Source organism: Hemitrygon akajei, chromosome 3 (assembly GCF_048418815.1).
Source record: "Hemitrygon akajei chromosome 3, sHemAka1.3, whole genome shotgun sequence".
NCBI lineage: Eukaryota > Metazoa > Chordata > Chondrichthyes > Myliobatiformes > Dasyatidae > Hemitrygon > Hemitrygon akajei.
The window spans coordinates 155,767,773-155,785,587 of NC_133126.1; the positions used below are offsets into that span (position 1 = coordinate 155,767,773).

The 17,815-nt window shown below is 39.4% G+C and overlaps 1 protein-coding gene across 4 annotated transcripts in view; it reads right to left on the reverse strand.

The window, feature by feature from the left end:
• The window catches only part of LOC140725536 (guanine nucleotide-binding protein subunit beta-4), a 51,059-nt gene extending 36,050 nt beyond the window's left edge, over positions 1 to 15,009 (reverse strand). The window contains exon 1 of one of the 4 annotated variants that reach the window (XM_073041125.1): positions 14,805 to 15,009. The gene's annotated coding sequence lies outside the window, so the exon portion shown is untranslated. Of the gene's footprint in view, positions 1 to 14,222; positions 14,568 to 14,592; positions 14,641 to 14,804 lie in introns of those variants that run through there. The other 3 variants (XM_073041126.1, XM_073041127.1, XM_073041124.1) reach the window with 3 other exon arrangements.
• Between the last annotated feature and the right edge of the window lie 2,806 nt (positions 15,010 to 17,815).

The following is a 17,815-nucleotide window of genomic DNA, read 5'->3' on the forward strand; positions in this document are numbered from 1 at the left end:
GTCCCTTTGCATCTCAGATTTTTGAATTTTCTCTCCTTTTAGAAAATAGTTAGCACATTTATTTTTTACTACCAAAGTGCATTACCATGCATTTTCCAACATTGTATTCCATTTGCCACTTTTTTGCTCATTTCCCTAATCTGTCCATGTCCTTCTATAGCCTTCCCGTTTCCTCAACACTACCTGCTTCTCCACCAATCTCATATCATCTGTAATCCTGGTAACAAAGTCAACTATTCCATCATCTAAATCATTGACAAACAGCATAAGAAGCGGTCCCAGCACTGGCCACTGCGGAACAACACTAGTCACTAGCAGCTAACCAGAAAAGGATCCTTTTATTTCCGCTTGCTGCCTCGTACCAATCAACCAAAACTCAAACCATCCTAGTAAACTTTCCTGTAATACCACAGGCCCTTAACTTAGTAAGCAGCCTCATGTGTCGTACCTTGTCAAAGGCCTCCTAAAAATCCACATACACAATATCCACTGCATCCTCTATCTATCCTACGTAATCTCTTTGAAGAATTCCAACAGATTCATCAGGAAACCTACTTAATTTCTCCTATCTTGTCCCGTGTCAGCAAGTGCTCAAAATCTCATCCTTGACAATTGACTCCAACATCTTCCCAACCCTCAGGTCAGGCTAATAGGTCTATAATTTCCTTTCTGCTGCCTCCTCCTCCCTTAAAGGGTGGAGTGACATTTGTAATTTATCAGTCCCCCAGAACCATGCCAGAGTCCAATGATTCTTGAAAGATCATTACTAATGCCCCCACAGTCTCTATAGACATCTTTATCAGAACCTGAGTGTGCAGTTCATCTGATCCAGGTGACTTGTGCATCCTAGGTCTTTCAGCTTTTTGAGCATTCCCCCTTGTAATAGTAACTACACACTTCTCTTCCTTCACACGCTACCTGTGGCAGACTGCTAGTGTCTTCCACAGTCAAGACTCTCATCTTTCATTTTTAATATACTTGAAAAAGCTTTTTCTATCTGCCTAGATATTGTTTGCTAGCTTGCTTTCATATTTCTTTTCCCTAATGATTCTTTTAGTTGCTTTCTGTAGGTTTTTAAAAGCTTCCCAATCCCCCATCTTCCTGCTAATTTTTACTTTGTTGTATGCCCTCTCTTTTGTTTTTACATTAGCTTTGACTTCCTTTGACAGCCATGGTTGTATTGAGTATTTCTTTGTTTTTGGAATACATCTATCCTGCACCTTCCTCATTTTCCCCAGAAATTCAAGTCATTGCGGCTATGCTGTTATCCCTGCCAGCATCTCCTTCCAATTTACTTTGCCCAACTCCCCTCTCATACCACTGTAATTTCTTTTACTCCACTGAAATACTGCTACATCAGACTTTACTTTCTCCCTGTCAAATTTCAATTTGAACTCAATCATATTGCGATCACAGTCTTCTCAGGATTCCTTAACCTCCCTAATCACCTCCAGCATTAACATCCATTCCAGTCTAGCTGACCCAATAGTAGGCTCAACAACAAGCTGTACTAAAAAGCCATCTCGTAGGAATTCAGCAAACTCATTTTCTTAAGATCCATCATGTGGTAAACTATGTATACCTCTCTGGACACGCCCCTCTGCTGACTGCTCCTGTGGCTCCTCCCACAGACCCCTGTATAAAGGCGATTGGGGCACTGCTCCTCCCTCAGTCTTCGAGATGTCGTGCTCCCTTTTGCTGTTAATAAAAGCCTATCGTTCACTTCCAGCCTCCGAGAGTTATTGATGGTGCATCACATCACCACCAACCTGATTTTCCCAATCTACCTGCACGCTAAAATCTCCCATGACCATCATAACACCGGCCCTTTGACACGCCTTTTCTATTTCCCATTGTAATCTATGGTCCACATCCCAGCTACTATTTGGAGGTCTGTACATAAATGCCATCAGGGTCCTTTTATCCTTGCAGTTTAACTCAGCCCACAAGGATTCAACATCTTCCAATCCTATGTCACATCTTTCTAATGAGTACTGCATTTGCTACCCTTTTTGATTCTGCATCCCCAATGCCCTGCTGGCCCCAATTTGTCCCATCATCTGCCTGCCTTTCCTGACAGTCTGACTGCACGCAAGCTTTGCTTTTTAATCATCCATCCTATCCTGAATTCCTTCACTCAGTTCCCATCCCTCTGCCAAATTAATTTAAATCCTCCCCAACAGCTCTAACAGACCTGCGCGTGAGAATATTGGTCCCCCTCTGGTTCAGTTGCATCTCTTCACTTTTATACAGGTCATACCTCTTCCCCATAAGAAATCACAGTGATCCAAGAATCTGAAGACCTGCCCCCTGCACCAGTTTCTCAGTTAACCATTTGTCTGCCAAATCGTGCTGTTTCTACCCTCACTGGTGCATGGCACAGGTAGCAATCCAGAAATTACTACACTGGAGCTCCAGCTTCTCTGCTTTCTGACAGGCCCTCTGAATTCTCTCTTCAGAACCTCCCTGTTTTTCCTTCCTACATCACTGGTCCCAATATGTACCAGACATCTGGCTGTTCTCCCTCTCCCTCCAAATTGCTGTGGACGCGATCCAAGACGTCCCTGACCCTATTATTAAATGTAGGTAGACATCTAAGAGTCACAGAGCACTACAGCACAGAAGCAGGCCCTTCAACCCATCTAGACCGTGGAGAACTATTATTTTGCTAGTGAACAGCTTCATTTGCTGAAGAGTGGCAGATGGAATTGAATCTTGTAAGCACTCTCATTTCTGACCTTCTAAAAGGAAGGTCACAGAAGCAGCAGCTGTGATGATTGAGTCAAGGACAGCATGCTGAGTATCACTTTGCTCAAGGTCAAAAATAAAGTGATCAGTGAGCTTAGTTGGATTGGATTTGTCCTAGTTTTATAAACAGGAGATGGATGAAAATTTTCCACGCTTTAGGGTCAACACTAATGTTGTAAGTGTATTGTAACAACATGCCTAGAGGTGTCACTAATTCTGGAACACTAGTCTTCAGAACAACATCCAGGATGGTTTCTGGTCCTTTGTTGAATCTAGTGCAGTTGAATTTGGTCTTTTCAAATTCAAAACTTGTAAAAATTAAAAAACAATCCTGGCAGCAACTGCTAAAGAAGAAAAAGTTGTGTTTGGTAGATTAGGAGAGGAACATACAAGTGCTCTGAAATGCACTGTAAGTCATGCCATGCTAATGAAGAAAAAGATTATAAATTAATACCTTATTGCAGAACTAACCGGCTCTGACAAAGAAAGTGAGTTGTCCTAATCTGTTGAATTCAATCGTCCAGAAGATTACAACATATCCAGACTGATGAGGTGCTCTTCTTAAAAGCTTTCAATCAACTGTTTAAAAAGTGTAGACCACAGACAGATAAGTCAAAGTGAAAAATTATACACACACATATATACACATGCATATTTACTTAATCATTACGTATTGCAATGCACTACTACCACAAAAACAAAGAATTTAATGACAAATACCAATGATATTAAACCGGATTCTGATTCCACAGAGTGGTCATGCCATCTGGAAGTTAAATTTTCTGAAGACTGACTGGTTTCTGTATTAATCATGTTGTCAGAGAAAAGCCAAGCCAAATCAGCCTATGGTTGATCTTCCCTACTCTCATGTTGAGCATCACCATTAGACTAGATCAGGAATGTTTTGGGAGCCATCTTCTGTTAACTGTCTACAAATTATTCACAATTAGATGTGACAAGCATGTGCACATTTGATCACAAAGTTGCCACCCAACTTTCATGTATCCTGTTGCTTTTCCAGTATGCCATTCTGGACTGCATTGATCCCCTAACTCAAGTGCAACAATCATCAATAAACCATCGCAAGGTAACAAATTAAGGTGGTGCACATTTTGACTACTAGTGATCCGCAGTACCTCCTGGATGCTTCATGTTGAAATGCCATTCTATTCAGAGATTATTCCATTTAGCACAATTGGAGTTCCACACTACTCAACAGAAGATGTATATAAAGACAGAATTTTTTCTCTACAATGACTATGCACTGGTCATTTCTATCATCTGCAGATGATCTGCAACAGGCAGAAGACCAAAAACAAAAATCAAAGAGGATTTATTCCAAGTTGGTTCATTCTCTATCTTCCATCTAGCTTTGTTCTTCAGGAACAATACCCAGTTAACCAGTTACAGTGATATCAAAACACAGATGATGGTGTGATACGTTTGCAAAACTGCAGAGTACAATTTGTGTTCTTGCTTCTTCCAATACTCAAGGAGCATCCAGCACTTCAGCAGCATGCAGGACCATCAATGCACCAGCAGATGGTGGCTCCCACCCCCATGTTCGATCTGATGTTAGGACACTTCATGGATTCTGGAATGTCGAATCTGACCTGCTGGTGAGATACAGCAAATGATGCATCCAACATATTGTCTTTATGGTCTAATTCTACAAGTATGATTCAATCCATCAATATCTGCATGGAGACCTCTGCAAAGCTAATAAAGCTGGAGCAACTTTGCCTTGTCTAATTCCATTGTCTAGGTTGATACTGGGAATCCGTATGATTTTATCCAATGTAGCAGTTTTGATGTAACTGAGTAGCTTTCTAGTTCATTTCTTAGGGCAGTATGAGCTCCCCTTTACAATTCATTATGGTTAATAAGATTGTCCTCCTTACAAAGAGTAGGGATTAAGTACAGAGCTATTTTACAGGATGAACTCCAGACCACACTCGGTGTTGAGAGCCGTTCTGGGCCCCTTAGCTAAGTAAATAAGTGCTGGCATTGGAGAGGTTCCAGAGGAGGTTCACGAGAATAATTCCAGGAATGAAAGGGTTAACATACAAGAAGTGTTTGATGGGTCTATACTTGCTGGAATTGAATAAGGAGGGATCTCATTGAAACTTTTTAAATATTGAAAGGCCTAGATAGAGTGGACGTGGAGAAGATGTTTCTTATAGTAGGGGGAGTATACCAGCAGAGGGCACAGCCTCAGAATAAAGTGATGTCCTTTTAGAACAGAGGATGAGAAATTTCTTTAGTCAGAGGGTGGTGACTAAAATAAAGCTTTTAACCCTTTAATATTGCAATTTTTTTTTAGATTTAAGAGCACAATTATAAACGAGCAACTATTTGCCCAGCATCTGATGCAATGTGTTGTGAACGATTTCCATATAGTTTGAAGTAAAATGATTCTCCAGTCTTCCAGAAGAATTCAAACTACAAATTATCTACTATTTATAAATTCATTAGTCACTACACAAAGCAAATAAATTAAATGAAAAACCTCAGATAATAAATTTATATTTCAATTTCATTAGAATTGCTGGTGTACATCTATATGACAGTATTTCATAAATATGTTTTCTAATGTGGTTTTATTTAATTTCCATTCTATAGTCTATTCTCGGCATTGGGCACTTAATTTGTATTTTTTTAAAGGTAAAGACTGAATTGAGCACAACCAATTTCTGAAAAGTGAGCTTACCCATGAGTAACAATGGTGTTTTCATTTCTATTATCATTTCAAAGAGCATCTCAAGTCAGATGTAAACAGTCAATCAAGATAACATTGTAAAATGCAAAGAATATAACTTTATTAGATAGAATAGAAAAGACTGACATTTAAGACAAGTCAGAGAGGGACAATGCCAAAATATGGTGTGAGAAAAGTGTAATTTTATTTTACTGCTGGAAGATCAGATATATATGGCAAATTACTTTCTGGTACAATATTTTATACAAACAATTTCAACACTACAAGGAAAAGAATAAAGCAGATTCTGATTCTGACATTACACAACCTTGAGATTCATATCCTAAAAGGCAGCCACGAAACAAAAGACCCCCCCAAAAAAGAGCAAATAGCATTTCTGAACTGAAGGAATGCCATATTCAATAAATTTCAAACATTAACCTTAGAACCCTATCTTTTCAAAAATCACTAACTGCAATTAAACGGTGCATTTTAATGTGTTATATATCCCTGACACTTTTTTGACAGATGTCGAAGAATATTTGTCTTGCATTAACATGAACAAATAACTATTTTATCCCAGTGCTGCTAAGATGCAGTGAATATGGGATTCCCTTTGTGGACTTCAGTTCAGAAATGCTATTTGCTCTTTTTTTTTGGGGGGGGGGGGTGCTTGCATTTCGTGGCTGCCTTTCAGGATACGAATCACAAGGTTGTGTAATGTCAGAATCAGAATCAGGTTTATTATCACCGGCATGTGACATGAAATTTGTTAACTTAGCAGCAGCAGTTCAAGGCAACACATAATCCAGCAGAGAGAGAAAAAATAAAATCAATAATAATAAACAAATCAATTACATATATTGAAAAGATTTTTAAAAACGTGCAAAAATACTGTATATTAAAAAAAAAGTGAGGTAGTGTCCAAAGATTCAATGTCCATTTAGGAATCAGATGGCAGAGGGGAAAAAGCTGTTGCTGAATCGCTGTGTGTGTGCCTTCAGGCTTCTGTACCTCCTACCTGATGATAACAGTGAGAAAAGGGCATGCCCTGGGTGCTGGATGTCCTTAATAATGGACACTGCCTTTCTGAGAAACCACTCCCTAAAGATGTCCTGGGTACTTTGTAGGTTAATGCCCAAGATGGAGTTGACTAGATTTACAATCTTCTGCAGCTTTCGGTCCTGTGCAGTAGCCCTGCCATACCAGACAGTGATGCAGCCTCTCAGAATGCTCTCCATGGTACAACTATAGAAGTTTTTGAGTGCAGTTGGCCTCCTTATCCGTGGGGGATTGGTTCCGGGACCCCCCGCAGATACCAAATAACACGGATGCTCAAATCCCATATATAAAATGCTGTAGTATTTGCATATAACGTACACACATCCTCCCATATACTTTAAATCATCTCTAGATTACTTATAATACCTAATACAATGTAAATGCTACGTAAATAGTTGTTACACTGCATTGTTTAGGGAATAATGACAAGAAACAAAGTCTGTACACGTTCAGTACAGACACTCATGGCTCTTCTGGGAACGCTGATGCCACCTCAGCAGCAGCCGATCCCGATTCTCCTGTGATCTTTAAGTTCTTGAGGCTGTAGTGCTTTACATAGCTAGCCAGCCAACCCTTACTAGCCTTAAATTCCTTCTTCTCGCTCATAACACAAGTAGCGAATGAACAAGACGCGAGGTGAAAAATGCTCAACTTCCAGGTTTTCCCGGTCCGCGGTTGGTTGAATCTATGCATGCGGAACCCGCGGATAAGGAGGACCGACTGTATATACTTCCATAATAAGTGTACTTTGAACTTTGTTTGAATATTGTTTTATCTTCTAACAAATGGACTACAGTTGAAACTTACTTTCAGATGCTCTAAAACATTGTGCTTCACAACATAACTAAATTTGAAACATAAGTCAACAATATAACTAAACGTGAAACACAAGTCAATGTAAATTCAATCTACAAAGCATATAAAATAATTCTGCAAGTTTTAATATAAAAAAGTCAAGTTCATTTGGGATCTGCCCTGTACACAGTCTATGATGAGCAATTTGATATTATAAATTGAAATATAATCTACTGGTGAAGATTATTTCCAGTTTAATTTTCTCATTTCTCATGCTCTTTTTTGCCTCATCACACATCTACGCTGCTTGCTTGAGAAGGTTCCGAAGGGTGGATAGGATGTAGGAGGAAGAAGTGGCTGGAAAAACAGTCAGACCTTATATGGTTACTTTACAAAGATGGGAGATGGCAGGAAGGCATTTATAAAAGCTCATTTTGTAGTACTGTGCAAAAGTCTTAGGCACCTCTGAATTTTTATATCAATTTTGCTTTAGACGTTTATTTTTGATTTCTACATTAGTGTGTCAGTAGGAAAGAGCAAATTTTAATTTTCATATATTCGTTTCCCAAAAATGTTAGAGAATTTTTTTATATTTTGTTAAATAAAGTAACATTAATAGAGCATTTTTCAAATTAAAAACTTGATTATTTTTTATGTATTTAGCCCAGTGCATGATTAAACAAAAATAACAAATAGGTGCTAATGATCAATGACATAATGAGTTGAATGAACTAAACTGATTAACTGAAACAAATGTGTAGTAGGAATCAAACTGGGCAAAGGACATCCAAACTAAAAGATGAGGGTGTGGCAGGGCAAATGTGACAGCTTAACCTTCAAATCGTGGCAAGAGTGAGCACAGCAACAAGACACAAGGTGGTCATCCTACATCAGCAAGATCTCTCCCAAGCAGAAGTTTCATGGCACACAGGACAAGGTTAAGGATCAGAAACACAGTGGTGCAGCAGATGAGAGATATATCAAACTGACGTCCCTTCTAAATTGGAAGAAGTCCAACATTACTATCAGCTCTGAATTAAACAGAAACCACTGGAACCCAAGTACACCCTTCTACAGTCCAGACACGTCTCGTCAGAAGTGGTCTTCATAGAAGAGTTGCTGCTAAAAAGCAATTCCTCCAAAGTGAAAACAAAGCTAAGAGACTCACCTGCACACAAAACACAAGGACTAGGGTGTTGCACAATGGCAGCAAGTGCTTTGGACTGACGAGCAAAATTTGAAATTTTTTGCTCAAACAGGAGGCAATTTGCGCATAGAAGAGTGTGTGCTAACAGTGAAGTTCCCTACAGGTTTGGGACTGCATTTCTCCTAATGCAGTTGGTGATCTGGTCAGAATTAATGGAATCCTCAGTGCTAAGTACAAGCAAATTCTGATCCATCACATAATACATTCAAGGAGGCATCTGATTGGTCCCAACTTCATTCTGCAGCATGACAATGATCCTAAACACATGCCCAAGGTCATAAAGAACTATCTTAAGCGAAAAGGAGAACAAGGAGTTCTGCAACAAATTGTATGACCTGCACAGGCCATCTTGGATTACCTGGAGAGACAAAGCAAGTCAGCCAAAGTCTGCAGAAGAAATGTGGCAAGTTCTCCAAGATGCTACCATCTGATTTTCTTATAAAAATGCACAACAGTTTTGAAGGCAAAAGGGTGGTCACACCAAATATTGAATTTTTTTATGTTTACTGCTCTTTATAGTAAATATTTTGATATTTAGAAACCTTTCATTTCATTATTTTGAAATCTTCAATTCACATTTTTTTAACTATGAGGCTAAGACTTTTGAACAGTATTGTAAGTTCAAGAAATAGGGCAGAAACAGATAATCACTAATGCAAGATGCAGAAAAAGAACTTGGAACCTCTGCTTTGATGGATGAACTTACATTTCCTGACTATACGAAGTGGAAAAGCTGAAATGCCATTCCTGACAGAAGGTGTACTCATCTGGTTTCATTCCTTAGCCAATGTATGCAGCTAAAAGATGCTCTGTGTTCCTATTTAATACTGAGCTCAAGTTCCAATCCAACATTCTCTCACAAGAACACTTCTTTCCACTCCAAGTTAACTGTGCATCTTTCTGGCATCTAGCATCTCTTCTGCCCTAGCCTGTTGAAACTCTGCTGCAATTTATCTTGGACTCAACTATTCTCAATACTCTACCAGTCAGTCTTCCACACTGCATAGGCTTCAGTTAATTAACAATGACAGCCACATCCCGAGGTATGGGGGGGGTGGGGGCACCATGGTAGTGTAGCACCGAGTGCAACATTATTACACCTTGGAACATCAGAGTTCCGATTTCAATTTCAACAATAGCTGCAAGAAGTTTGTACATCCTTCCTACAAGTGCATGGGTTTCCTCCCACTTTCCAAAGACTGGTTAGCAGGTTGATTGGTCATCATAAATTTCCCTGTGATTTGGGTTGCTGGATGGTGCGGTTCACTGGGTCAGGAAGGGCGTGCTCCACACTGTTTCTCTAAATAAATAAAAATGCCAATTACACCATGCCCTATTCGCCCATCTGTTTTCTCCGCCTCACATTGGCTTCAATGAGACCTCAAATATATGGTCCTCATCTCTGCAATAAAATAACTCCATGGCCTTGCTCCTCTGTGCTACTCCAACTCTGCTCTTGCTGGTGTATTACTGGTAGTCTCAACTACAACCAAAAAATCTAATCCAAATTCTGGAATACCCTCCCTAAAACTCTGATACTTTCTTTTAAGGCACTTCTTAATACCTTTGGCCACGTTCACAATCTTTGGTTTCAATACAACTTCAATACCCACTCAATATAGAACACAGTCTCGCTGTAGCTTGGTGTAAAAAAAATTTCCTTAATACAGTTGTGACACATCCAGGACTATTCACCGCTTCACCGATGTTGATTTGACATTGCATTCCATAATACTTAGAACTTTACAGAGAGTGAAAAGTCAGTGTGACAGGCGGAAATGTTGCAATCAAGTTTGCCAGATTCCTGCACCTATTCAAACATTTGTATGTTACCATACGATTTTTCAGCCCAAGTACTGAAGCAACAAATTGAATTACAGTAAAACTGCTTAACAAAAAATTGAATCATTTTATGTGGCAGACTTGCACATTTTCCTCTATTGTTCTTCATCACAACATTGAGACATTGTTAAACAAAAACATGTTGAAAAAGAGCATGATCAGGCAAGGAATAGAAGGATACAGGCGCTGTGCAGCCAAGTGAGATTAGCTAGATTGGCATTGTGCCGATTGGATCCAAGGACCTGCTCTTACACTGTACAGTTCTATGAAACCACAATCGATTTTAACTAAACAGTAGAGAATATTTTCACACGCCTTTTAATTATGCTTTTTATTGGCAATAGGTTGTATTTTCCAATTACATAATTTGACTTGATGTAACAGTTCTTGTCAGAACAAGTTGGAAAAACCAAACAAACATGAGGTTGCCATTTCACAGATCACTGGTCATTTCAAAATAGCAACCCTGAGCTTCCAGTTGATTATCACTTGAATTCTCCATTTCACTCCAAATCTGAACCCCTCATTGGCCTCAAAAACTGTTCCAATGAAGTCCACCATATAATGGAACTGCACTTCGTCTACACCTGTACATTGCAGCACTTTCAGATATCCAGTCGTTCACAGCTGTGCAAGAAATATTCGGTTCTGTTTCAAGATCAAACTGTAACATTAACTCAGTTCTCTTCTCTCCAAAGATGTTACCCAACCTTCTATTTCCAGCATTCTCTTTTAATTCATTTCTCCAGAACTGCTTTTTTCTGCATCTCAGTTCCGGCGTTGTCAAATTACCTTTCTCCCCCAATACTCTTAACACATCTCATTACTAACACCACCTCTATGCACGTCAAATACAATTAACTTACGTCATCCCCCAGACAATGGAAACATGTCTTCTAAATTTCCTGGTTCCCACCCAATCAGAGCGTGTTACTTCATTCTCTCCACTCCATCCTTTTCTCTACAATTTAAAACATTCTAAATCTGATCAAAGATAGGCCTAAACTTAGATGCTGTTCAACTTGCTGAGAATCTCCAGCATAGCTTTTTATATTCAGAACCACTGTTTCATTTTGCCAACTACTGATTTAACTCACAATAATAGAGAATTCTACAGCAGAGCTAACAGTTTGGCTGTTTTAATAAGTGCATTTGTTAACACAATATTAATATTGCTATTGCGCAGTAATGAACACTTTACATTTTGTATTTATTGCCATCTTTCTACGGGACTGTACATTGATTTATTACAGAAAGACCTCACTGACTGTTCCGTCCAAGCAGTGGAATTACACAAGCATCATTTTGTTATAAAAAGGAGTAACAGCCAGTGTTACAGTGCCACAATGCTACGAGAGCAAAATATAAAAACTATGAAATTAATTGCAAAATGCTGAAAATAACAAGGACACATTTAATATAATTGACCCAATTCCTTTTCCATAATTGCTTCCTAACCAGTGTATCATCATTGATAATATTACTGCACTAAGTTACGCTTGATAAGACTGCTGAGTGCAGAATTGTAAATAATTTTCTGTAATTACTTCTGCCGAAGAGGGAAACAAGTTTTTAATGAAAAATATACCAAATAAAAACTTAATTAAATACAATTTTTTAATGTTCTACACCACTTAGCTTTAAGTAAATATGTGGGGGGGGGCAGAACGTCATTTTCTATTTTGCAATCATCCAACTCTTCTGATTAAGGTTGAATTAACAACAGGTGAACATTTTGCAGGAAAATACAAAGTTATACAGAGATCCTCAGCTAACAATTGCTTTTTTTTTAAAAAAGAGCAAAGAATGTTGAAGATGATATAGTAGGCACAATTCCACAAACGATTGAGATTATTTATGCTCAGTTGAAGGAAAGCATCACCCGCGATGCAACAAGCCTTTAATTCTCTGAATAAGCTAATACTGTCTACTCATTTCTTGGGATGGGCCTCTGACTCCAGCACTGAACTTTCATTAGCCACATTAACACAACACTGGCTATTGTAATTTCCACCCTAATCTTGCAAAGGCAAAAACATAACTGAGGCATCCTCTATATTCCTCTTCGTCACAATTTTTGGTTATCTCTCCTTCCAAAATGAATTTAACAGAAGTACAGTAACTTTGCTTCACTATAACAGCAAATTACCCACTCAATTGTATCAATTCAGATTTAATGTCTTTCCTCTAGCCAAGTTCTGCTGTACGCAGCTACAAAATCCTTATCTCAATGGTTAACATGAAGTGGTCCACAGAGTTTGAGGATCTCTCAACTATCGAGGACAGCGGCACCATTTCCCTCAAGGAAAGACGTCATTATCTGAGAGGAAATCTTAAAGATAGCTTTGGTAGAAAGATCAGAGGGGAGCAAAGGGAAAATCTTTCACCTTAAAAGTGGTGCAGGCTTGGAACTCACCATTCAAAATGGCGGGAGGCAAAGGCAAGTCTGAGGTGCTAGTGCTGTAGAACCACTGTCTTAGAAAACCAAAACAATCTACATGCACTCTACCTACACCCTCAATTTCTGTTGATGCTTTGACCACAGTCAAGCCAAACAAATACAACAACCACATAACTATACTTAGAAGTGAATGGATTTCAATAGCAGAAACTCTGGGAGGCAAATTTATCCAGGTTACATGCAACTGTAGCCTCCTCACCATTGCTAAAATAAACACACAAATAGGGACTGAAAGAGAACTGATCCAAATCAGAAAACCATCACTTTAAGCAGAACCTTTCAAGAAAATAATCTACTTTAAACATTTAACTTTTATTCGGTAGAGAAAAATTATATCAATTCCATTAAAATACTTCAAATACACCTTATAAAAATTGAAGTATGTTAAATACAATTCCATTAATAATAAAGCTTTGCATCAGGCACAGATTATTCCCACAAGGTCCTGGTTCACAGAGCAAAAGCCTTGGACGAGTAAAGATAAATCCAGGATAATACGTACAAAAGCAAACATAACAACGTTTTGTCAAGTCTATTCTTAAATCATCTTTATCTAAACACTTGTTCTCAAATCGTCTAAATTTCAGAACCAGAAAGATACTAATGTAATCAAATGATCAAGCAGTTGTCAATGGTACCTGGGAGGCAATTTCGAGAAATTCGAATAAGACTTCATCAGTCTTACAAAATATAGATAGATATGTATTTAGGAACCAATACAATCCTAATACTTAATTCACAATTCCGCCGCTATCATAAAGAGCAATAAAATAAAGCATCCAGTACAAATGATGGTAAGCTAAAAAATTTTCCTGCTTATGTGAACCCCATTGTGTGATTTGATCAAGTATGGTCAACTATCTTACTGCGCTGTTCTAAAAAATGCGCTTTGGTCCATTCAAAGGTACGTTTTTGGATAAAGATATCAATTAAAAATAATTTCATATGTGCAGTAAATAATGTTTTTAAAATCAAAGATGCATACAAAATATTATTTCATTGACCCGCTTATATCCTACTCAGGTTACGCTGCATTTTCCCCCCGAAAACCAAAATATCCAACTTAACATTGATTTAGATTTGCAGAACGTCAGATTCAAGACTGAAAAAAGCCAAAACTGGCTTTTCTTTTTGGGAAAACTACAAACACGTTAACATTGAGAATAGGGACGTATTCCGATATTGCTAATTACACGAATGGTGGGACTGTCAATATTCCAAAGTCAGACTATCCGGCTTTAAATTGCCGGAATTTCTCCCCAAATACAACGACATTCACTTTCACGGGAAACCTTCAGTCAACGCCCATTTTCTTTACAGCATTTTACTGAGCCTTTCCACCCACCCACCCGTTAGAGAAGCCCGAGGTCGCCGCGAGTGCCCCAAACCGGTGAAGTGTCGCCCCGCACCTGGTCAGCAGCCGCTCCCGCGATTCCGGCCCCTCCACAGCTCTCCTGGCCCCTGACTTTCCAGCCACCGCTTGCCCGTGTTCCGCCCTCAGTGAGCCCGCATGGCCTCGACCTGGTGCGGGGTTAAAGGCAGACGGCAGCAAGGGGCTGGCTGGCAAGTAACGGGACGCCAACAGCCACGGCTGATTGCCTCTACCCCAGTGGCTCCGGCTCCGGCGCCGCTGCCTCGCTCTGCCTCTACCGGCCACACCCTGGATCCGGGACCTTGGCAACAGCAGCCCTGCCAGAAGGGAAGAGGAGATTCGACACTGCGTCCGCCACACTCACACACCCAGCCGCCGCCTCAGCAATAATAAACCTGAGCATTTACCCACCGCGGACGCCAAGCTGACCGCCTCCCCTTCCACAAACTCGCCCAACGCTCACCATCCGTCGACTAGCCACTCCTCCCCCCCCCCCCTCCCTGACAGAAAGTATTGCGGCCGTAAGCCCATCGTTCTTTGAATAACGGTGGAGGTGGCACAGGTAGTTTCATTTTTTAAAAATCTACGAGTAAAAGTATAACTATGATCCTGAAATTACCTGAATTTATTGCAATATTATCGCGTTGTGTGTTAACAGCATCCCAGTGATTCTCAATGCGTTTGCTGTGGGACAGTAGGGGGAAATAGGGCTTTTAGCAGGAAATTGGAGGCAGCAATAATTTAGAGCAAAAGGAGCTTGCCTTACATATTAAAAGAGATTACCACTCGACATTATACTTTGCACGTTAACTTTCTTTTGTTTGAAACTGCGTTTACATCTAAATGGATGGATTCCCTTGGACATTTGCGCTTATAGCTGATTGGCAGTTGCCATGGGGATTGGGGCATTGACGTAGAAGCGCCGGGGTCTACAGTGTTCCGACTCGTTTAACCCCGAGGAGAGTGTCTGGGCGCGGGGCGAGCGGCATTCCCTGGGTGAGAACCTGCAATTATATTCAGTTCTGCAAAGAAAATGAATTCTCCAGTCATCTGCAATCATCGCAAATTCTGAGTACTAATGTCTTCAGGGATTACTTTAAAGCTCCATAAAGTTCTATAATTCCTAACCATGGAACTAACTCACATTATCACCAAATACGACGGGGCTATTATCTCCCGTGGATGAAATGCGATATATTTACATCATTAAAACGGAATGTTGAAAAATCTAAGACAAGAATAATGCTGGAAATACACAGCAACTTGGCCACGACCCGAAAACATAGAAAGTTTAATGCTTTCAATAGCTCTCAAATATCTAGCCATGTATTTCCTGCATTTTATGCCATTATATCAGTGATTATGGAAGTATTAACACTGAATTAGATCTATGGCAGCGGATATCTAATTTGATAACACGTCAGAGGAAGCTTCCAATGATATGTTCTTTACACAGGTAAAATATTAGCTAGGATTTCAATGTAGCCAAGCCTTTTCCAAAAAAAAACAAATTCTGTTAAAATCGCAGTTATCCCTGTCGTCTGAGTTTGTCATTAAATGATTCTACGGTATATTTCCTTTATATAAAATATTATTTTGAGAATTTTACCAGGTAATTACAACTTAAACAAGACGTAATGTTTTCCTATATTTTTTCTTCTCTCAGATGAGCAGGATTCGCGTTGTTCTTCGTATCTCTCGAATCGGGAATTCCATCTGATTGTTAATAGGTTGTTCTCCTGTCCTGACCTCAATTCATAAATCTTTGCCAATTGCTAATAATTCCTTCGTGGTACGCTTTCCTCGCTTCCAATGTGTTCCAAAAACATATTCTTCTTATGATGAAAAGCGTTCTTTCGAGATGTACTATCTTCCCAGAGTGCGTTTTCAAATGTAAGTACTGTACACACAAAACTATGCTGCTCGTTCAATCGTAAGGAAGCAGGGATAGCGCATTCAACTGATAAATCGGAATATTATTCGGCAATCCCCCTATTGAGCATTGCAAATCTGTAAATGATACATTTCCCAACAGCAACATGTAAGCTCCCCCTTTTTGTAGCCGGGACAATTTTTTAGTCAATTATCTTTTTATAAGATGCTATTCTTATTTGGCTTTATGGAAAATATTTATTCATTAGCTTCTAATAGTGTTCCATTTTAGAACATCCTGAATCAGACGGTGTCGATACATTGCAAACAGAAGCGCTATGCTAAGTCTGATTTTTGAAAATCGGTCCTACAAGAAATGTTCAGATTGGAGATTATTCCTAATCCATGTTTCTTCCATCTTCCTATGTGTTTCGGAAGGTAATTCAACATTGTCTACTCTAAGTTTTCGTCTTAACAATGCGTTGGTGGTATCAAAACTAAGGTTGGAGGGAGGAGTTTTTTAAAAGTACAGAGTAGTTGGCATCTGCAACTACTCTGTACTTGCAGAGTAAGAGCAACTTGTTTCTGGAAGAGGTGGTAGAGTCAAATATAATCACACCATTTACTAGGCATTTGCAGCTCTTAAATCAGCCCAGTGCAGGCAAATGGATTGGTGTAGGTGGGCAAAAGGATGTGATGGGCTTCGGGATGACTCTGAGACTCCAATGTTGATCATCTCATTGTAAAAGAAAAAAGTGATTACAATAGTACACCAATTTCTTTAGTTATTTAAGAATATGTGACATAGTATAATTTCCATGTGTTCTACATGTTCAGACTGAAGCCTGGTGGAACCAGTTCTTTTGCTTTTTCTCTGACTCCATTGGTTGTTTCTATACTCTATATGACCTCTGGGATTACTTCATCTCCATTAGGTACCCAAGGTGCTGTCTAACCACCAAACAGAACTACTTGACTAATATTATAATGTAGCATAAGGTTTAATCAGTGGATTTCTTGTTGCTACCTACTATGACAACTTAAAATTACATTGTAACTTTATGGTGAAAAAAAAATCACAGAATACATTCCAAAATATTCAATGGGTTGGAAAAATAAAAGGGAAGGAGAGGGCACTGAGGTGTCCAGATGGAAATGTGGAAGATGCTTAGAGAGCTCTTGCATGGGGTTCTGGATACATTTGTCAGACTGAGGCAGGGGAAAAAATGGCAGAGTTAAGAAACTATGGATTACAAGGAATATGGAACATTTGGAAAGGAGGAAGAAAGAAGCATAGTTAAGGCTTACGAAGCAAGGATCAAACTGGGCACTAGAGAGTTACAAGGGAGCCAAGATGGAACTTAAGAATGGACTTCCATGAGCTAGAAGAGGACATAAGTAGGCCTCATAGAGCAGGATTATGGAAAACCCAAGGCGTTCTACACATACGTGAAGAACACATAAACAGGTCTCATGTCATTGGTAGGGAAGTTACAAGAGATAATTCTAAGAGCTGGGATTTGGAAAACTGTGGCCTAATTAGGAAGAGCTAGTATGACTTTGTGCAGGGCACATCATGTGTTATTAACTTGATCAAGTTGTTTGATGAGGTCATGAGGGCGATTGATGATGGACGTTGGATATTTGGATGTTGTCTATATGTATATTTGTAAGGTCCCTCCTGGGAAGCCCATCTGGAAGACTAAAATGCATGGGATCCATTGCAACTGGCCATTTGGATCCAGAACTGTCTTGCCA